The sequence below is a fragment of the Ambystoma mexicanum genome, chromosome 12 (genome assembly GCF_040938575.1).
Source record: "Ambystoma mexicanum isolate Mex_15411 chromosome 12, UKY_AmexF1_1, whole genome shotgun sequence".
Lineage (NCBI taxonomy): Eukaryota > Metazoa > Chordata > Amphibia > Caudata > Ambystomatidae > Ambystoma > Ambystoma mexicanum.
This window is the reverse complement of record NC_090936.1, coordinates 1,063,764,226-1,063,784,656: the sequence shown is the minus strand read 5'-3', so window position 1 is coordinate 1,063,784,656 and position 20,431 is coordinate 1,063,764,226. Positions and strand designations below refer to the sequence as shown.

Genomic DNA, 20,431 nt, shown 5'->3' with positions numbered 1-20,431 from the left:
AAGACACCCAAACTGTCAGCATCAGCGTGAGCCCCACCCGCCGCATGATACTGCGGAGTCCAGGAACTACTACTGGAACGGGCCCCCACCGAAGAGCACAAAATGGGAAATAGTGCACATACCTACACTAGCTGAAGATCAGTGGACTGGTGCCGACGGCAGTCTGCCTTGGGGCAGCCTCTCGCATTTAGGTGTGATATCCCCTCATCCCTCCTCAAAACCCTTGCCCCTCCCCCGGTCGCGGGCCGGAGCCTGGAGCACGGATCCCCCGAACTGCAACTCCCCCCAGCTCCCAGGATCCACAAGACACAGTGATACCCGGAGCGGCTGCGGGACATCCAAACTGTCGGGCTTCAGAGTCGGCCACGCCAGCCACACGGCAGAGCAGGGGTGCACCCCTCTCCCCCCCCCCCCCAACCTTCACCCGGCCAGCATAGCAGCAAACACAAAGGGCAAGGAGGAAGATATCCGGCCGGTGAAGCAGTGGCGGAGAAAGAGTAGGGCACAGACACAGGGGGAGGGGAACAGCAGGGAGAGCTCCTCCAACGGCCCGTCAAGACACAGGCGCCCCCATCCAAGAGCCACCCCAGAACTAGACAGGGGCTACATGGACTGGCAGAGGTGGGGAAGTGTTACGCTCACATGGTCTCTGCGGAGGTTTTAGGGCACTGTTGCAGCCCTCCCCGGGGTGAGGTCGCTCTGGTCCGACTTCGCCCTCTGCGCTTATGTGGTGACGTGGCAATAGGTGATGCTGCTCGGGACTGCTCCTGCATGGAGACTAGGGAGCGTGAGTATGCCAGCTTGTGCGCCTGATCCCCTTCCAGACCCCTTCTCCCAAACCGTGGTACCCGTGGGATGCGCTGTCCATGGAAAGCTCACATGTTGATTAGTTTTGCAGAGCACTCCGTCCTTCTGCTTCTGGCAGGGGCGCTTGTATGATCTGGACCGAGTTCCTTCACTGGTCCCTTGCACGTGGTAGTCCAGTCCTGCTGCGACTAAGCCACTATACTTCAGGAGGGAGGAAGAGGGAGGGAGACCAACTCTCTCATATTGGTGGTCTTGGGTGGTCAGAAGAACCTTGTTGGTGCTTTGTCCTTGGACTGGTGAGAACAACCAGTCTCGATCTTCTTAAGGATCCGTGACTTGAGAGCCTTTGGATTGACCAGCTCGCCTCTTGGCTGCCTCGCTGCAGCTGTCGTTCCGACTTGAGCCTTGGAACTTGGCAGATCTTCAGTGTGAGAAACCTGAGGGTATTCTCCCCAGCAGACCTCGATAATCCCTTATTCAGGTCGGCACCCGAAGAAGGGGAAGAAACCCTTGTGAAATAACTTTTTGTTTTGAAACTTTGGAAGCTGTCAGGCCCTCGGCACCAGGAGGCCAAACCACTGAAGGCCTTGATACTGATAAAAACTGTTTTTGATGGGACCGAGCAGGAACGAGGGAGATCTAGGGGGTGAAGCCATCACCCAAAGAAAATGTGAAAAAGGAACTTTGTGTTTGTTTTGTTAGTGAATACTTCAGGCCCTCGAAGGCAAGAGACTTTCAAGAGAAATGAGACTTGGCCATCGAGGGTCCTGATCGATTGGAACAGAACTGTCGTCACATGCTGGGGAAAGATTGAGTGTGTGCTGTGCTCCAAGATCCCATTTTACCCTGTGCACAAAACATGGTAAAGGGAGACCCAAGCTACTGCATCCTGACATATTAACACCCTTTTTGTATTAGTTGTAAGGTTTGGCAATAGGTTTCTTAGTATAGGCCCTTTTTTGTTTGACAAGACGCCAAAAGGACTGCCTCATTTTCATTTGATGGTTGACACTTGCTCCCTTCTTAGATTTAGGTTTAGATTAGGCATTTTTCCAAACTGCATACAGTTTAATAAACACTCTTGAATTGTGATCACTTATGTCTTTACTGTTGCTACCATGAGTTCCTTACATCTGTTTATGCTACGCGTCGCCTATCCTCACAATTTAATCCACCTGACGCCAAGGGAAGCTTTTCTGGGGCAGCTCCTGTGTTTGCCACTGTACGACTGCATGCCCGTGGTGGCTTCCGTTCGAACAATCTTTCTTCAATCCCATGAGGAGTCCTAAAGGGTGTGCACCACCATAGTCTTCCCCTTGTCTTCATTTGGGGTCTTTCTCTGGAAGCTGACTGGAACAGTATGCTGTGTTCAAATGGATTTCTAGAATCTAGCCTGGTAGACTGATTTTAGGAGGCCACCCTAGTTATGATGACCATGGAGCTCAGAGATTTTAGCCAAAGCCCAATCAATGTAGGTGGATGAGCAGTCCAGGCTTGGCCACAGGAGTGTGAGAGTGGGGCCAGAGGCCCTCAATGAGTCCACATAGAATAGCAGACAATAATTCAACTTAAACAGTCTGTCATAAACGTACTGTTTTTTCTTTAAGGCCTTTAGAACACACAGAAAATGAAACTAGCAGGTATTACTATCACACAGTCTATAATACAAATATATAAAATCACCATTGGATTCACTTTATATATTAACAAATATCTTCTCAAACAAGGCAGGTTAAGTACTGTAGATGCAATAAAATAATGGCAATCAGTCACACATTCTATATCCTATCCTATCCTCCTTAGAAGTCCAAAACCCCAAGATGATTGGGGCCTTGTGCCCACAAGCCACAGGTCAGAGTTCTTATCAAAAGGATGGAATGGCCTTGTGTTGTGATTAGTTTCAAACTCTTTTAAAAGTGCTACCACTATTTACCAACAAAAGGTTGTGTTCTCCTTTCTTCCAGACTCAAGGCTAACCCAAGGGTAGGATACCCGACCCAGGTTCGACGACCAACGGCGAGTGGAATGGAGATAGGAGTTGCATTCCCAGTCGGTTAAGAAATTCAGAATCCAACAATGAAGGCCTCCTTAGCACACTTGGGGCCATTTTCCTATGGGATTGTGCCATTATAAAATGCTTCCATGAATCAGGCTCTTAGCTGGATGGAGGAAGGCAAGTTCCAGCAATGATCAACATTTGCAGGCGATAACAGACGTCCTTCCACTCACGGTCACAGCTGCTCCAAGGCAGGTTCCCTTGAAGGTGGGAAGCTGGAATTTGGGGAGAAGGCAACTTGTGGTACACACAGACTATTATCAAAGTTCTGGACTTGAACTCAGAACCGCAACAGTTGTGGCGAGAAAGCTAGTCAGACCACCGGGCAATCCTGGAACACCTCAAAAGGCTCTGAAGGGCTGGATCCTCTACGGCGTCACCTAGTTGGTCCCACTAGTCGAAGGGCTGACTCATTGCTCTGGGTCTTCAGAGATGAAGCAGAGGTGTACTGCTTCACCGGGCTGGACACAGCAAGGGATGCTTACCACTTCAGGAGTCCACTTTGGATCTTCAGCGGGCTGCTCTTCTTTGAGGGATTATTGGCTCCAACGTAGATCTGAAGAAATGGCTGCAGAGGTCCTCCTCTTATCCAAATTCCCAGCTGGAAGCAAGCCCAAGCCCACCAGTAGTAACGATTTGCACCATTCAAACAGCCACTGGTTGTCCAATCAGCGACAGCTACTGGTTTCGCCCCAGAAGCAGTCTTTCTGGCCCAAAGGATGTGCACTGGGAATAGACAGTCCCAGCCCCCTTACTGGGCCACACACACATTCACTATCCCAGGAAAGCAGCAGCTTTCCCGGGCAAGTGCATGACCTTTGTATTTGTATTTATTTGTATAGCGCGCCTAGCCCAAAGGCATCTGGCCGCATTTCTTGAGGTTACATTGATCCGGTAAGCATAAGACAACAACATAACATAACATTTAAATGGTACTTGTAGGATATTTCGAGATAATTACAAGATTTTTACAAGATGTATACAGTATATTTGCAAAGGAATTAGTCTGAGCGTCAAAGCTGAGGCGGAACATCAGAATGGCAGTGGGAGTTGACCATGGTCCAGAAGACACGTGGAAGTTAGGACAGTCCTATGAAATGAGCTACAATCTAGCTTTGCTCTTGAACGCGTGATAGGAAGGTTCAGATATGACCTTATAAGAACTTTCCTCACCTGAAAAGGCAGGATGAAGGCCAAACTACAATATGGCCAAAGAACAAGCGAAAATCTTGTGGCATAGCCATTTTGGGCACTAGTCACATTTTGTAGCGTATGCGGTAAACACGTATGTGCATACTTGAAATGGTTAAAAAAAAACAGTAAAAATGTAACTGCTGCCATCAGCTTATCTTTAGGCACATATAAAAGTAACCAAAAATCCTGTGTATAAAGACAGGGTGATACAAAAGTATACTCATTGCACTGCATTTGTAACATGCTGTTTGCAATATTATTGATGGTCTGAAGGACTAATCAGTTTCCCCATAAAATGTGAGCGCAAGGGGAGTGAAGCTGAAGGCTTTGTTTCCCTTCAAAAAGTCAGGGTAGTATCAAAATTGGAGCAAAGAGAATGGGGTTTTATAGGAAAATATGGAGGGAAAGTTGCAAAAAGAAAATATTTCCTAACATTGTGCAATGCGACCAATTCCAGACCTGAAAAGTGACCTCTGCACCTGAAACCCCCGGGCATTCCTCACCTGACGCAAGCCCAGAATATTGCTTCCCCAGCAGATTCTGGAAGATAAGCACTGGTAACTGGAAGAATCTGAGTGAGGTGGGTAGGTTAACATACCTGTTTCTATAAACCCCACCCAATCCCAATACGCCATATGGTAACATTGGCTTTAAAGCCAATGTCCCCAACTCCCTCTGGCCTGGGCTATGGTAGTAGAACCTGGGATAAGGATCCTTTCCTAGGATTTACCTCGGGAGTAGGATAGATTGGGGTACTTCACTGATTTGGAATAAATGTTTGCGTTAACTTTTAAAACTTTCTAAAGCTCCACCACATCCCATTTAATTTCTGAAATACCGTACTTGAAGCTATAAATTGGACCTTGTGACTTTTGAGCACAAGGCTCCATACCATCTTAGGGTTGGACTTCATAAGTTAGAGGGAAGCTGTACTTGTTGTTTTGCTATTTTTACCTACTTTTATTCTGCTTCACAGTACTCACCTGTTGAACACTGGTATCAAATTTATATGCATCTTCATTCTCCTATTTTTGATTGACAATGCTTACCCTGTGATGTTTATGTGCTTGGTGTGTAACTAAAGGCCTAATAAATAACAGTTTATGTGATGCACTACTTTCTAACGTGAATTATTAAGTGTTGCTCTGTCTGGACTCACTGTATTCCTAGACCACTCTCAACTTTTTCCTGAGACGTAAGCCATGACTGCTTGCTCACCTACCTTAATTGGGTTTTGGCTAACCTCTGTGTCTTCCCTGTTCAACATAAATAGGGTGGCCTACGAAAATCCTTCCACCAGGGCTAATTTTGTAAATGCATCTTAAACAGGATCTCCTCATCGCAAGGCTGAAGGATGCCTTTTCTGCAGCTCCTCCCGCTCTCTGGACGCTCATACTTACCTTTTATCTGTAACCGAAAAGAGACTATGTACTTCCCTGTTTAAACTAGGGGAAAACACTGTAACCTATTTAAAACAGCGATAAGGTGTTGAAATGTTGCTAACCTTTAAACTCAGTTGGTTTCTTCTTTGAAATGTACTGCATGACGTTTAGAGACACTTTGCTGTATTGAATATTTGTCTTTGAATTTTGGTACTTGGGTGTGTTGTACTACTTCATATAAAGAGTATATTTTTCAGTTCAGTATACTTATTGTACAATCTAAAAACGTGTTGTCTCTCGGGCATGCACTCTCCTTCCTTTATGAGCTAGTGAATAAAGTAATATTTGTGAAAGAGATATTGTAGTCCTATCTTTCAAAACATGAGTATTTACTAGAAGAGATATATATGTTGATCCAATTTAATACATTTTCATATGGGAGTTAGTATCTTTTTTTGTTTTTTTATTTGTTCAGTCGTAAAACAACTTTTCAAATTATTTAAATCACAGAAAGTTAAATTATTCCTTTAGAATCTAAAATCTTAAATTCATAATACACATCTTTTACATCAACAGCAGACATGATTGAGACAGAACATGAACATAAGGTAAAACATAATCATACAATATGAATAAAACATTTATGATCATTGTAGGATAATGAGCAACACAGTAAAAAGAAAGCTTCATGATATATCAACCACACTAATGGGCAATAATAAGAGAGCCTGGTAGGCAACAATAATTTGCCCCCTTTTCCATGACAAAAGGTAAATCCGCGATTATTGGTGTATTATGATTTACAGATAGCAAGGTTCTCATACTCGTTTGAAGAATTATCCGGCAGAACCATGTTCAAAAATTGGACAATTGCTATTTGAATTGAAATTCTTGGGTTGGAAAAGAGTATTTGCCATTTTTGGAATTGGGTAAAATGATTCTGGAACATCAATTTATCCTTTAAGCATCTGCTTCTGGCCCTGCTTACTGCTTCGCAGTCTACCAGCAAATGTTGTACAGTTTCAATTTGATTTATGTTCTTACAGTACCGACAAATAATTTTGCTCACTTGAGATGATCTTTCTCCTGTGCAATATGTCGCGAGTACTGTATAAGTTTAACCAGAACCTCAAATACTTCCTCCTAATAAGAGGGCACGGATGTTTTGCAAAATAAGATGCCATTATCCCATGCTGCTTCAACCCAAACAGGAGAACATTGAAGTCCTTGTATGTTGTACATTTTGTTATACTTCCAGCCCAATCGTGTTGAAATACTTTTACTTAAGCCCGGTCAGGATTCAATATGAGTTGATCAATGGTTATAGCTGCGTCACTGAGTGCGTCTAAAATATGATTAAGCCATTTCCGTGGAAAGATGTGATTTGATGTGGGTAAATTATGTGCTACAACCTTCAGAATAGTCGGTTTCTCTAGGCCTGTTAGCGCTTTTCGAAAGAATACGCATTGTTTCCACACCACCTGTGAATAAAGAGATGTGAGGCCTAACTCAAAGCGAATCAACGCTATGGGCGTACTGTTTGGGAGTTGCAATACTTGCTTCCAATAGGAGGACTCTATCCCATCCTAAATATACGATCTTTAAGGAGGTAAGCTTCGACCCCATAAAGTAAGATGGGTGTTACTTTCATCTTGTAGAACATAATGATGTGTTTCATTGAAAACTTCCCGAACTTTCTAAGAAGTATCCGAGATTGAGATACCAAAGATTGTAGCTTGTTTCTTATTTCACATTTATATTGTGCTAGTGACTTCTTATGTTGTATGACTACACCTAAGTATCTGTATTGGTTAACAATATTAATTCTACTCTGCTGCAATTGCCATTTATAATTGCCTACTTTAGAATGTCTCTTTGGGTTGCATATGACTATTTAAGATGTGTGTATATTTATGTTTAGGTTATTGGCCTGAGATTAATTGCCAAGTTGTTCTAACATATTTTGCAGTCCCCTTGGTGTCTGTGATAGTAGAACTAAGTCGTCCGCATATAATAGATACAGGACTTGTTGTATTCCTATCTTTGGGGGATCTCCCACGCAATTAGTCAATAATTCACCTATTTGTAATATATAGAAGTTGAACAAAAAGGAGTCCATAGCACATCCCTGTTTTAGGCCCCCCTGAGTGATTATTCTTGGTGATAGCAACCCATTGAGGGTTATACGTACTTGCATTGATGTATTTGAGTGGAGCAGAGTTATTAAAGATAACGGGGTGGATGGACAATCATGCTTTCTGAGTTTGATGTGTCATGATCTCTGCTTCCAAAACGTCAGGGTTTTCCCAACTCCCTTGGAAGCAGATTCATAACCCAGGTTCCGAGTGCCAACCAGTCCCAATTGGGACCTTTGGACCCAGTCCTGGCGCCAGTGGCACCAGGCTCATAAATATGCCCAGTCCCAGCGCTGGAAGCGCCGGGCTCATAATGCTTGGGTGGACTTACCTGCAGCAGACCATGCTGCTTACTTGCCTGCCAGTTGAGCCTCTGATCCTCTTCTGTTTGGAACTACTTTTCCTGTTGGGTGGGGCAGGAGCCACTCCCTAGGTTCAGAACACTGGAACTCTTCTGGAAAGCAGGAACTCTTTTCTTACCTAGGCGTGGCTGTGGAAGGAGACATCTAAGCACTACAGGAGGCTATTTAAACCACACCCGATGGATGAATCTTGCTTTGCGTTATTCTGCATCCTCTGCAGCAGAACGCTCATCGTGTCTTCTGCATCTGATCCTGGGCCTAAGGAAAAAGGCTTACCATCCTGAATCCAGTCTTCAGCAACACCTATAAAGACAAGAAAGAACAGGTTAGCATTACGGTCTTCAGTGACAGCTCTTCACTTACCTGGGCCATCGGCTGTCACCAACGCCTCACGCTGCATTCTGAAAGACAAAGGCTTACCTACTCTTCGTGCGCTCCGGAGGTCTTCACTCTGCATTCCGGCATCGGAAAGACAAAAGCTTACCAACTCTTCGCACGCTTCGGAGGCCTTCGGCGCTGCATCCCACATCTGAAAGACAAAACAAGGTGTGTTTAAAGACATTGGGGAACTTTAATACTCACGTGCCATTACTCCTTTCCACATCTAACCCAGTGGGTATTCCGGCACCCTGCAGCCGCTCCGAACTTGTACCTGCAAAATAAAAAGACAGTTAGAGCGCATCGTGAAGCAGGCAACAAGCGCTTACTTACGTGCTTCCAGGCGCTTCTATTCATCACACGGGCTCCATCTCCAACTCACTTCAGCCCGTCATCCACCATCGCCGGAACCCTGCAAAACAAGAGACATCATTACTAAAGACTTTAAAGACATTAGAATTACTCGAAACTTACCGTTCGTGCAGTAAACGACGGACAGCAGTCCTCTGAAGTCAAGAGGCCTGCTCCCCTTATCCAGTGAAGAAACTGGGTACAGCGCCCTGCCCCGAGGCAGATGGAGAGCACGGCGTTCACTTACCTAAGGTGAGAGCGTTAACCTTCGGGGTTCTACAGGAGAAGAGAAAGGGAAGAAGAGAGAGACATTCAATAACCCAGTTCATTAATCCCATATTTTCTATCTGCAGACATCTTACCCTTCGAGTCAAACATACAGTGCACAGAGGTCCAGCCCAAAGAGCCAGCCGCGTGTTACACATCACCTTTGAAGATACGGTATACGCCCAGTCAAGACCGGCGCCTCTACGGGAATCAGGTGAGCGTTACAGAACGCAAAGCCTACCACAAAACTCCCGTCCAGGCGCTATGGAAACCTCGGATACCGACCAACTAGCCCAGTTACTTGGGGAATTAAGGGCAGAAGTGCATGCAGCCCGTCAGGAAACGAACGCTCTAAGAAGGGAACTGATTATTTCCAAGGAGCGAACAGATGATCTTGCTAGACAATTGCTACAGTCACAAGCCGGACAGACCCCGTTACCCGCATCTGGGTGAAATCTTCCTTCTACATCCTCTATGAATCCAGTGCAGATCAACCTACCTGGGAATGTACCTCTGACTCCACCCGAACGATTTTCTGGTGACCCAAAGAGGTTTGCAGTATTTGTCAATCAGTGCCGGTTGCATTTCTTATGCCGGCCAGCAGCCTTTCCAACTGATCAAGCTAAAGTAGCTTTCGTGCTTTCGTACCTTAGTGGCAATGCGGCAGACTGGTCGATCCCTCTAGTAAATCAAGATGATCCGGTCCTCCATGATTTTCAAGATTTTCAGCTCAGTATGGAAAAACTGTTCGCAAGACATTCACAGGGGCAGGCCTTGGACAATGAGCTTCTTTCGTTGCGACAAGGTAATCAAGACCTTTTGGCTTATATTGCGTCTTTCAACAGACTGATAGTGGAAACTCAATGGCCTGAGGACAAAAGGATTACGCGATTTTATAGAGGTCTACGTGGAGAGCTCAAAGATGTGTTAGCCCAAGTAGTGAATCCCCCACAAGATTGTTCGGACTATATAGACTTAGTCGTTCAAATAGATCACAGACTGCAGAACAGGAAGGCCGATCGTTCCAAGTTTGATGCTCGAGTATTTTCCAAACCGCCAACTCCTTCCAAAGGAGTAGACTCCGGGGAACCCATGCAAATAGGGGGTCTGAAAGGTCCTCGAACACAAAAGGAGCGGGAAAGGAGAAAACAGTTGCAATTATGCCTCTATTGCGGAAACTCAGGGCACTTTCTTCGAGACTGTCCGGTGAAACCTGCTAAGAAGGCAGTAGGAGCTGCAGTTACCAAAGTTACAAACTCTGAGCAGGGAAACGACCTCGCCCGACAAGAATAGAGGTCCTCTTGCCGAGCGTGAAAACCAGTTCCGTGACCTCGCATTTCGTGATACCTATGGTCCTCATTAGCCCTGATAATCTGGATCGATTACATGCAATTGAAGCTTACGTCGACAGCGGTGCCATCGGCAATTATGTGGATCATGAAATGGTTTTGAGGATGAATCTAACTCTGTCCCAAGGCTGTAAAGGACGTCATTACTACGGTGGATGGTACGGAGTTAGCCTCCGGGCCAGTAACGCATACCACTCAAGAAGTGACGCTAATAAGTCAAGATGGACACCATGAGAAGATCGTGTTCGATGTGATCAAGGCCCCTCAGTTTCAGATTATTCTAGGAATACCTTGGTTAGAGAAACACAATCCTCTGATCGATTGGCGAGCAAGAACGGTCCAGTTTCCAGAATGTGTCTCTACTTGTCACCCTCCACCTGGTGTTGCACTGGCAGCAATTTCTTCAGAGACTCCCCAGTTACCTCCCGAATACCTAGAATACCAAGATGTTTTCCGGAAGGATCAGGCTAACTCTCTACCTCCTCATAGGTCTTATGACTGCCAGATAGACCTGATACCTGGATCTACTCCTCCTTGTAGTAGAATTTATGCCCTCACCGAGCCTGAGAACCTTCACCTTCGACAATACCTGGATCAATACCTGGCAAATGGGTTTATTCGTCCTTCCAAGTCCCCTGCTTCTTCAGCTTTGTTCTTCGTTCCAAAAAAGGAAGGAGACCTTAGAACTTGTATAGATTATCGCTCCCTGAACCAGATCACCGTTAAGAATAGATATCCGTTACCTTTGATCCCTGAACTCCTGGACCAAGTCAGAAAAGCATGCATATATACAAAGCTGGATCTTAGAGGAGCTTACCACTTGGTACGAGTAAAAGAGGGCGATGAATGGAAGACGGCCTTCCGCACCAAGTATGGGCTATTTGAATATCAGGTCATGCCCTTCGGACTTTGCAATGCCCCGGCCGCCTTTCAATATTTTATGAACGATGTCCTCAGAGAGCTCATAGATGTGTGTGTTGTTGTTTACATTGACGACATCCTCGTTTATTCTTCATCGGAATCTGAACATCGGAAACACGTGAAAATGGTCCTCGAAAGATTGCGTCAACACAAACTTTTCGCTAAGTTGGAAAAATGTGTTTTCAACGTGACTGAAGTTGAATTCTTGGGATTCATATTATCACCTGGCGGAGTGCGTATGGATTCAAAGAAGGTCGATGCAGTTCTCAAATGGCCATCACCATCCTCCGTAAAAGGTGTGCAAAGCATGTTAGGCTTCGCTAACTTTTACCGCAGGTTTATCCCCGAATTCTCTCAAATAGTCCAGCCCATCACTGCCTTGTTAAAGAAAAACAAACGTTTTGAATGGTCTACTGAGGCGGAACAAGCTTTCCAGGATTTGAAGACTAAATTTATCTCTGCACCAATCTTAAAACACCCTCGCACCGAACTCCCCTACATCGTGGAAACTGATGCTTCAAGCCTTGCCATGGGGGCAGTTCTGTCACAAAAGGACCCAGTAACCAATCAGTTGCATCCCGTGGCATTTTGGTCCCGCAAATTCTCGCCTCCTGAAATCAATTACACGATTACTGACAAGGAACTTCTGGCTATCAAGTCTGCCTTTAAGGCTTGGCGGCATTATCTGCTGGGGGCCCGACACACCGTTACTGTGATTACGGATCACCGAAACCTGCAATATTTGAAAACCGCAAAAGCCCAATCCTCTAGACAACTCCGTTGGGCATTATTCTTTGCCGAGTTTGACTTCATAATTACCTATCGACCTGGTACAAAAAACGGTAAAGCTGATGCCCTTTCTCGGATGGGAGTGGAAGAACACTTGATCAACCCTAAACCTGTACCAATCATTCCCGAACAAAGAATTCTGGGTGTAATCGCCACACAATCCATAGAGGAAGTTAAGGATAAAGCCAGGCAACTTGTAACTCCAGCAGACATACAGAATTGGCATCTGCAAGGAAATGACTTTGCAGTAAAGGACAACTTATTGTATTTCCAAGAACGATTATACCTACCCAGCACAGATTTACAGAAAGAAGTAATCTCTTGTTATCACGATTCTTTAATGGAAGGACATCCCGGTATAGCCAAGACCTCAGAAAAGATCAAGCGCTACATCTGGTGGCCGTCTTGGAAAAAAGATATCAGAGACTTTATAATGTCCTGTGGAGTATGCGCCCAAAACAAGAGTCAAAAGGAAAGACCAGCAGGCCTCTTACGCCCTATTGACATCCCACCTCGCCCTTGGCATACGCTTTCTATGGACTTCATCACCGATCTACCTCCATGCTCCGGATACAATACGATTCTAGTAATCGTGGACTTATTCTCCAAGATGGCGCATTTCATTCCGCTCAAAGGCTTGCCAACAGCAGCAACTCTGGCCCGAGAATTTCTCGAAAACATCGTCCGACTGCACGGTTTTCCTTCGGTTCTAATTTCGGATCGAGGTAGTCAATTTATTTCTCATTTTTGGCGAAGTTGCTGTCGGTCGGCTCAAATTGATGTGAGACTATCGACCAGTCACCACCCTCAGACCGACGGACAAACCGAGAGGACCAATCAAACTCTGGAACAGTATTTACGCTGCATGCTGCAACAAACTGAAAAAACTTGGAAAGACATCCTTTGGATAGCCGAATATGCCTACAATAACTGTCCATTCGGGAACTGGGAAAACCCCGTTTTTTCTTTTGTACGGCAGTCACCCTCGAACCTCGGAGTTGGATCCCCTCCAAGATCTTGAAACACCAGCAGTAGACTACCTGCATTCTACAATCACCCAAGCCTTTAAGGAAGCTGTTTCTCACCTTCAAAGGGCTAAAGAACAATACAAGAAAGGAGCAGATCAACATCGGAAGGAAGCCCCTCAATATCGAGTAGGGGATCAAGTCTGGTTATCCACCAAATATCTACCTCTAAAAGGGCCACGCACATTCAACCCAAGATACCTTGGTCCCTATTCCATCACTACCATAGTAAACCCAGTAGCGGTCAAGTTGGACTTGCCCCCGCACATGAAGATACATCCGGTCTTCCACGTCTCTCTATTAAAACCCGTGCAACCTCAAACCCGACTAACTAAATCTCCAAAACCTATCCTAGTTGATGGGGAACTCGAGTTTGAAGTCAAAAGCATTCTGGACTCCAAGATCTCCAAATCTAAACTATTTTACCTAATTGACTGGAAAGGCTATGGCCCCCAAGAGAGATCCTGGGAACCTGCTGAATATGTCCACGCTCCTCGCCTAATCAAAAGATTTCACCGAACATTTCCTGACAAGCCAAAACCCCCGGAGAAGCCCGGTTTGGGAGGCGCCTTGAGGGGGGGTACTGTCATGATCTCTGCTTCCAAAAGGTCAGGGTTTTCCCAACTCCCTTGGAAGCAGATTCATAACCCAGGTTCCGAGTGCCAACCAGTCCCAATTGGGACCTTTTGGACCCAGTCCTGGCGCCAGTGGCACCAGGCTCATAAATATGCCCAGTCCCAGCACTGGAAGCGCCGGGCTCATAATGCTTGGGTGGACTTACCTGCAGCAGACCATGCTGCTTACTTGCCTGCCAGTTGAGCCTCTGATCCTCTTCGGTTTGGAACTACTTTTCCTGTTGGGTGGGGCAGGAGCCACTCCCTAGGTTCAGAACACTGGAACTCTTCTGGAAATCAGGAACTCTTTTCTTACCTAGGCGTGGCTGTGGAAGGAGACACCTAAGCACTACAGGAGGCTATTTAAACCACACCCGATGGATGAATCTTGCTTTGCGTTATTCTGCATCCTCTGCAGCAGAACGCTCATCGTGTCTTCTGCATCTGATCCTGGGCCTAAGGAAAAAGGCTTACCATCCTGAATCCAGTCTTCAGCAACACCTATAAAGACAAGAAAGAACAGGTTAGCATTACGGTTTTCAGTGACAGCTCTTCACTTACCTGGGCCATCGGCTGTCACCAACGCCTCGCGCTGCATTCTGAAAGACAAAGGCTTACCTACTCTTCGTGCGCTCCGGCGGTCTTCACTCTGCATTCCGGCATCGGAAAGACAAAAGCTTACCAACTCTTTGCACGCTCCGGAGGCCTTCGGCGCTGCATCCCGCATCTGAAAGACAAAACAAGGTGTGTTTAAAGACATTGGGGAACTTTAATACTCACGTGCCATTACTCCTTTCCACATCTAACCCAGTGGGTATTCCGGCACCCTGCAGCCGCTCCGAACTTGTACCTGCAAAATAAAAAGACAGTTAGAGCGCATCGTGAAGCAGGCAACAAGCGCTTACTTACGTGCTTCCAGGCGCTTCTATTCATCACACGGGCTCCATCTTCAACTCACTTCAGCCCGTCATCCACCATCGCCGGAACCCTGCAAAACAAGAGACATCATTACTAAAGACTTTAAAGACATTAGAATTACTCGAAACTTACCGTTCGTGCAGTAAACGACGGACAGCAGTCCTCTGAAGTCAAGAGGCCTGCTCCCCTTATCCAGTGAATAAACTGGGTACAGCGCCCTGCCCCGAGGCAGATGGAGAGCACGGCGTTCACTTACCTAAGGTGAGAGCGTTAACCTTCGGGGTTCTACAGGAGAAGAGAAAGGGAAGAAGAGAGAGACATTCAATAACCCAGTTCATTAATCCCATATTTTCTATCTGCAGACATCTTACCCTTCGAGTCAAACATACAGTGCACAGAGGTCCAGCCCAAAGAGCCAGCCGTGTGTTACACATCACCTTTGAAGATACGGTATACGCCCAGTTAAGACCGGCGCCTCTACGGGAATCAGGTGAGCGTTACAGATGAAGAGCTGCTCCCTATCATTTGAGTCGAAAGTGGCTTTGAAATCAATCAATCCCAGATATAATGGTTGTCCTTGTGTTAGCTGTTGAGCTTGCACCATAGTGAGGGCGAGGATATTAGGGATAGTCCCCAATCCCCTAACAAAACCCGACTGGAATGGGTCTAGTAATGATTTCTTTTCAACCCAATCATTCAGTTCTTTCAGTATGATTCTACAGAAGATTTTTCCTGGGGAATCTAATAATGAAATTGGACGATAACTATCTGGAGACAGGCGATCACCCTTTTTATAAATTGGTACCGTTATTGCCTGAGTCCATGTAGATCGGAGTTTTTGATGCTGATTAACTGCAGTAAAAAGGTGGAACAAAATAGATGCCCATAATTCAGGATGCCTTTGCATAGCGAAATTGGACAAACCATCTGGTCCGACTGCTTTCGACTTACTAGCAGTAATTATTAGTTGAAGTATCTCAGCCTCATCAAATTGCAAATTAAAGGGGGCCACGGTGTCAGATGTGTGCGAGGTCGAGCTACTTGTCGGTGGCGCATAAAGTTCACTAAAATGCAAAACCCAAGTTTGTGTATCCACGGCAGAGGACTGGACACAAATCTGATGCTGTCCAAGGGCTTGGTTCATTGCTGCACACATCTTGGAAATATTTTTGCTGGCAAGCGTTTTTAGCATTTCCGCTCCATCTTTCTGATAGAGCACACCTCAATGACACTTAACTCAATTTTTATAGTCATTACGCAGCTTCCTAGCGAGAGCCGTTCTGATGGCGGGAGGATGCATCGCGAGTTTCTTTAATTCTGCCCGATAGGCAGTTTTCCTTAAACGTACCGAGTTGTCAAATGTGTGCAGATGTCTTTGTTGTGTATTAATAAGTGTTTTTGTTTGCTGAAATATTTGAAGCATATTGCTATATACAATGCCAGAATTATCTGGCATATTTCCATTGCTCAAATTTGACTCTGCAAGGAGAAGTGTATTAAAGCATCCTCCGACCATCACAGACGACACCTGCCTGAGTTTGCTACCAAACAACCCTCAGTTGATTTCTTACCAACAATCTCACATTGAATTTGGGCACCTAGTTCAGTGGCCAGCATGTTGTGGTCACTGGCTTCTGAAGCTATAACAGTGAACTCTTGAACAGTCGGCCACAGAGCCGCATTTACATAGATATAATCTATAATTGACGACACAGAGCCTCTGTGCCAGGTTGGAGCCGGTGGTATATCAGATGTAAATGCTCCATTCAAAACCTGCAGACCTCTATGTTGGATAAGTGCTCTCCAGCGTCTATTTCTTTGACTAGTTTGCTCATTCACGCTTTCCAAGCACCTTAGATTTAGGTCGCCAGCGAGAATAAGGAATCTAGTTTGCCGGTCACTGGTCACCATGTCCAACAGACTATTCAAGTCTCTAAAAAAGCAGTCGTTACTTATTGCCGCAGAGTTCCAGTACAGATTTAACACAGCATAAACATCAGTGGAAGTGCAAACTTTGACCAATATCATAAATTCATTGGGTATAGCCCATAGTTTTGATGAGAGATCATTTCTCTTCCTAACAGCTGTGAGAAGTCCTGACATAGGCCTACCCATTGTCGTTCTGATAGCGGGATTCAAAAACACTTCATAACAATCCCAGATCCCAAGTTTCTTGTAAAAGTACCAAGTCATAGCTGTTCAAGTGATGTTGATCATTGTTGACAAGATGCTTGTGGCCCCCTGGTGTTCCAACTAATCAAAGTGAGTGATTGCATGTTTTTTTTGGCTTAGCTATTTTCGCTCAGTGTTGTGCAAGCAGGAGCAGGGCATATTAAAAGTGACATTGCTTTTTATTTTGTTGGGCGTTGGAAGTTTTGACTGGCCCGAATTAGTTTGCGGACTCTGGGAGGAAGGTGCATGGGGGAGTTGATTACTCTTGATTAGGTCCCCTTGAGCAGCAGAGTGATCAATGCAAAGGTTGAAGCCCAATGCGGCCAGAGAATCCTTTGACTGAATAAGATTTTGCACCACGCTAGATTGTATCCAAAGTCTCACTGTGTTTAAATTCTTACTTTCCACAAGTGCCAAATCGGCAGATATAATGTCTTCAAGCTGGTGGATATCGGAGAATATCGCCCTCACAGCCCTCCGATTTAAATCGTATTGGGTGAATGGTGGGGGTTTGCAAGCTAGAATTAGAGAATGAGGAGCTGGTTTTGCCTTGATGGAAGTGCTTTTTTCTGCCAAAATCGTGTTACTGGGTTTTTTGATTTCAGTTGTCTCCTTAACCAATGTGGGTGTAGATTGTAAAGTTCCCCAGTGCACCCTCGTTTAATCGTATGATGGCACTCGACAGGTCATTCTTTGGAAATGTATCATTCACTCGTAAATCAACTATGGGACATTCGTCTGAACAACCATTTCTTTTTTTAGCCGTCTCATAAACTCCTTTGTGGAAGTGTGAGGATGTATTCATCTTGTCTGTCAATAAGTCTGAGACCTGATTCTGCATTAAATTTAAGTTAGCCTGTCCCGGAGCAGTTCTATTCTGAGAGCATTCACAGGCTCTCTTGGGCATCTCTATTTGAGGCTGAATGCGATCAGACATATAAGCGTCGACCGCTTTTCTGATTTCGGATCTATCATGGTCAACACTTTGAATAATCTTGCTATTCGAGCTCTCACTCACATTTGACTTTGGATTGTTGACCTCTACTAGGTCACATGGTGGAGGGGGACAAGTTGTACTTTGAAGCCCTAACACTTGTATGAGCGCATTCAAAGGAGGGTAGTTCAGAGCTTGAGCAGGTTGAAAAGCGAATATATCTATTTTTCTCTTAATGTTCATTTGCTGAACATATTTTTTCTTAATAGCCTGAGAGGCGAGTTTCGTTCTTTTTAGGGAGCGTAATAGCTTTCAGAAACTGTTTGGTAGCAGAGCCTCCCATATGTTTTATGGAGCGTTCGTTTTTTTGATAATTTTGGATTTGATTTCTTAGTTTTCTTAATTCCCTTACTCAATGGTTGATGTAAAGACTCTTCACAGATAGTCATTGCTTTCATGTTTTTCTTACTGTTTTGTTCACATGTGTCAGGGATCACATGAGTGAACATCGGGTACGGTGCGCTTTTGGGAACCACAGTGGATTTAATCGATGGAGCCGTATTTGTCTCTTTAGACAGATTTGGAGTGTTCGCTAACGGGTCACATACAATCGAGGCAATATATGGTAAGACGCTAGATGTTCCTCCACTTTCACCCTTCTCCACGGAGTTGACACTGAGGTTTCCTTGCTCGGGGACGTGATCAGTCTGAGATGCTATAGAGCTAGTGGCTATCTTCAGTGACAGACTCATGGAGTTATGGGCCAGGTGCAGCTGAGTTACGCTTTTTAGAGACTCATGTAGTGTTAACATTATTTGCATGAGTGTTTCCTGCATTACTAACCGATTGTCTATGGTTTGATATATGTTCCCTAGTGTTTGGATGGCTAAGTTCATAGCTTGTAGCGTGATGTTTAAAGATAAATTCATTTTTTCATAACAAAGTGATGTGTTCATCCCCTGTGAGTTGGTCTGTATGACACTTGTCTCCGATATACAGATAGAAGAGACAGTTTCTATTGAGGTGTGAGTGACCTCAGAGAACATTATCGGGAACTTAGAGAAGTTTTCAGACAACATCTCGTTAGAAAATTCTGAATCATTAAGATCCAGATCAATTACAGCTACATCTTTAACAGACGGAGTCAAATGGATGGATGCGCTAAGCTAGACCGGAGCAGGTATCAAGTAAGGCAGTGTCTAAAATGGATTGACAAGACAGATTTCAATGCCGGCTCCTTATGGATACCTTCCAGGGCAACTATAAACATAAACATTTTTCTGGGCACAGGGCCAGAGGATGCGGCATTAAGAGTCTTCTTTTCTTCTGCAAGCAAATCTAGATTTTGCTCTTTGTGCTGATAATGAACCGTTACAGAACAGCCGTATGTCCATATTGGACGACCCCCCTTTAGTACCTTTGGTTCTAATAGGTGTGGAGTTCAGGTTTGTGGAGGCTTGTTGAAGACATACAGGATTTTCTGTAGCCGTAGCTGTGCAGAGAGACGGCGGCATTCCAGTTTTTAAACTGAAGGTTCTCATTATTGAGAGCGTATCAAGGGTGTGCTAAACCACTTCACCCGCGCCTATTCACAACAGACCACGCTATGGAGTTAAAAACCACAAGCAAAGCCTCCGGCCTCGGCAACGAGGCGAAGAGGCAAAGAGGTACTTGTGGTACTTGCTTGGTGCGCGAGCGCACGTCTGTTTTTGAAGGCGGCGTTAAAGGGGGCGCAGCTTCACACACTGCACATAAAGAAACGGGTGATATTATGATATAGCTGATGCAAATTAACGTTTTTAAACATCTATAGTTCTTATAAACGGTGCTCTGCCATCAGTCCAACACTGTGTCACACGTAGAACGCTGCAATAGAATGGAGACAGCAGCTGATCCAGATCCACAAGCGGCGTACCAAGGCAAAGAGGTACTTGTGGTACTTGCTTGGTGCGCGCGCTAGTATCATAAGTGGGTAAGTCTTTTTCACATTTGTTTCCAATAAACACATTCAAATAAGTTGTGCCGACTGTGTGGCCAACAGTTTCACCCTTTCTCTGGCTTTTTCAAGGCTAACAGATATGTCATTTAGATTTCAATTCTAACGACAAATAACCTTTTTCTTATGACAACATTAATACCTATATCCTCAACTTGTAACAAAACAAGTCTGTGAGTAACAGTTCACAATCCCAAATTGCAGAGAGTCTGTTTAAGTAATCCAAGAAAGAGAGTTGGAGAGAAAAGGAACACAATAAACCAGAGTTAGAACAATTAAAAAAATTGGCATCTAATTTCTTTCTGAAAGTCAAAATTATTCTATTAAAAATCAAACCGGGGTGTGCATGCAACCACTAACCCCACTATATCCTTGTTGTAAGCAAATCTCTTTCTCTGTTAGATTGCTAATTTTGAGCATGAATTTAGGAGCCCTTTGCACTCTCATTTCCGGTATGTGATTAATCTGGTTATTTATTTATCTTTTAGCACTTAGAACCCTTGTCTGACTCCAAGTTATACCTGTGGCGTGTGATATACCCGTTTGGTCTCCAATATGGCAAATCTCCTCAAAGTCAATTCTTGCTTGTTTAACGTCTATTGCTTTTAACTGCATTTAGTTAGTAAGCATTTATTCGTCTTCATATCTGTATACATTAATGTATTCCTATGTGATAAAGCAGTAATATTACAAAAGTACCTGCCTTTCAGCAATGCCTCATTTCCTTGCTATGGAGTATTTCTTCTCCATCTCACATGCTTTCACTTTGTTCTTTAGTTAT

General features: G+C 44.8%; 1 protein-coding gene across 2 annotated transcripts in view; it reads left to right on the top strand.

Moving 5' to 3' along the window:
* Positions 1–20,431, top strand: part of COPG2 (COPI coat complex subunit gamma 2) — a 621,430-nt gene that overhangs the window by 348,771 nt on the left and 252,228 nt on the right. The window lies entirely within an intron of this gene.